At 46.4% G+C, this 2,551-nt stretch overlaps 1 long non-coding RNA gene across 1 annotated transcript; it reads right to left on the reverse strand.

The window, feature by feature from the left end:
- Positions 1 to 385: 385 nt before the first annotated feature.
- LOC119479078 lies at positions 386 to 1,864 on the reverse strand. The gene is made up of 3 exons (XR_005204603.1): positions 1,584 to 1,864; positions 964 to 1,022; positions 386 to 744 (listed from the first exon to the last, which is right to left on the reverse strand). It is a non-coding gene; the product is annotated as an uncharacterized LOC119479078 (long non-coding RNA).
- Between the last annotated feature and the right edge of the window lie 687 nt (positions 1,865 to 2,551).

Genomic DNA, 2,551 nt, shown 5'->3' on the forward strand with positions numbered 1-2,551 from the left:
CTCTGCATACCGCCTCTCCTCCCTCTCTAGCACCTCCTTGTGTCTCCTCTCCTCTCTTTCTTCTGCCTCTCTCTCTCTCTTTCCTGCCATCTTTCTCCCTTTCCTCCGCCTGCGTCCTCCTGAATGCCTCTGTCTCCCTCACCTGCATCTCTTTCACGAACTCCACAACATCCACCCGCTTTCTTTTTGGGGTGAATGTTGTGGAGTCCGTGTCCCCTTCTGCGGTCAGTACAGAGGGGGGCGTGACCACCGCACCCTGGGAGGATGAGGCAATGAGGACAGGCGGCGTCACCGACGGCCTGCCCTCAATTGCCTCATCCATCAAAGCATACCACTTCCAGGATGCGGCAGTGGTCTCACCCCCCTCTGTACTGACCCCAGTTCTGGGGCACTTCAGGTCCTGTGGAGGAAATACAGCCAAAAACAGAGGAGAACATTTCCAGATTATATTGAAATAGTAATAGTGGAGAGTCATCACTGTTGAATGCTTCTGCTGGTGTTATGTTTGCACAAGAGAAAAGTAAGTAAGTAATGTCAAAGAGTCACTGATATATTTAGAAGTTGCCTTTTCATCAGCTCAAACAATAATTTAGAATTCACATCCATAAAGGATAGTGACATGTGGAATATTGAAATAGACAAGCTAACCAACCAACCTTGTATTTTTGTTTTAGGTTCTCCCATTTTTTCTTTAGGAAAAGTGGGGTCACCCTCCCCTCCAGGCCTTTCTCCACAATGTAGGTCCTGTTTAAAATAAAATAGTAAAACAATACAATGGAGAAAATATTAAGATATCTTTATGTGTATCAATAACTTGACACACTTCCTTACCAGTCCACAAGGAGCATTGAGCAGAAACTAATGCAGTCATAAATTCAAACTTCTCTAAGGGTATAGGCCTAACACTCAAAGATTAAATATCAGAAAAACTATAATATGGGATTCAACACAACATGCACTTACTCATATCCTGCATTACGCAGCACGCCAGGTGATAAGGGATCTTGTGTCCTCCTCCATCCCTAAGAAGATCAAAATATGTGTTTAATTCAGATTAAAATACACAAAATACACACATGTTGAAATGTGATGCCCGACTACAATTATGTGCCTCTGCTGATTACCATTATTCTTTATTGCATTCACGGTATTGACTCTGCTTCACTAACACAATGAACATCCTGATGGTCTCTATCTGACGACGGTTTAGTTACTGAAAAATAAACATGTAGTGCAGGGTGTAGCATTGTAGCTCCACATCTACATTGATAAGGTAACTATCGATGCCCATTCACGTGTCACTAGTGTAACGTTACGTTAGCTAACGTTAGCTTGCTGGCATTAGCGTTCATAATCCGACCGACAACGCGTGAAAAACCCAACAAATATTCTTATGGCTGGTGGTCGATAACATTGCAAAGGAAGCAGGCTTGTTAGCATTGTTAGCATTCACGATATCGTTCATGGTTCGTTAACTGTACAAACTCCTAACAGTAATCCAATAAACATACTGATGACTTGTGCTCGACAACAATTAGTGCAAAAAAAAAGCAAATGAGTAGATGTGAAACGTTATAACTTACATTTATAAGGTGCGGCATTCACCCCCGCAACAGCTCCTGCATTTTCTGCCGCCATTTCAAAAGTTTGAATAGTGGTCGTGGCTACGCCCCTTCTGCTACGTAGCCAAGATGGAGGCAAATGAGTGTGGAAAGTGTCCAGCGTTCCACACTCAACGATCTGACCGTTTTGAGTACAACATCCGGGTACTTTGAGTGCACTGCATTTGCCGTACTACCCAATTGGAACGTACTATGCACTCAAAATAATGAGTATGTAGTACAGAAGTATGCAATTTGGAACACACCCCAGGTTTCTTGAGTGTGGGGGTGACAGCAGCAGTTTTGAAGGCTGAGGGGACAGTTCCGTGGGACAGTGAGGAGTTGAAGAGGTCGGTGAGGTAGGGGCATAGGACAGGGAGGCAGGACTTCAGCAGGAGAGTGGGGAGGGTGTCGAGGGAGCAGGTGGTGGGTTTGGATGTGCTGATGAGTTTGGCAATGGTTGCTGAGTCAACAGGGTCGAACCGGGAGAGGCGGCGCTGGGGGGGAGGGGTCAGGGGGTCCAGAGGGATGGAGAGAAAAGGGGCCGGTGTGGTTGCTGCTGGGTCAGACCGGGGGAACAGTGAGTTGTTGATTGTGGCGATTTTGTCGCTGAAGAACTGAAGGAATGAGTTGCAAAGATCGGGTGAGGGGTCAGAGAGAGTGTTGGCACGGGGCTTGAGGAGAGTGTTGACAGTGGAGAAGAGGGTTCGGGGTTTACATGTGGGGTCATTGATGATGGTGGAGAAGTAGTCAGATTTGTCAGCAGTGATGGCGTCTTTGTAGGTGATGAGGTGAGATTTGTAGGCTTCGAGGTGAACAGTGAGTGTTGATTTTCTCCAGAGGCGTTCTAGTTGGCGGCCGGTCTGTTTGAGTTTTCTGAGGTGGGGTGTGAACCAGGGGGAGGAGGTGTTGAATGAAACAGTTTTGGTTCTCAGGGGGGCCAGTGAGTT

Source organism: Sebastes umbrosus, chromosome 20, assembly GCF_015220745.1.
Source record: "Sebastes umbrosus isolate fSebUmb1 chromosome 20, fSebUmb1.pri, whole genome shotgun sequence".
In the NCBI taxonomy this organism is placed as follows: Eukaryota; Metazoa; Chordata; class Actinopteri; order Perciformes; family Sebastidae; genus Sebastes; species Sebastes umbrosus.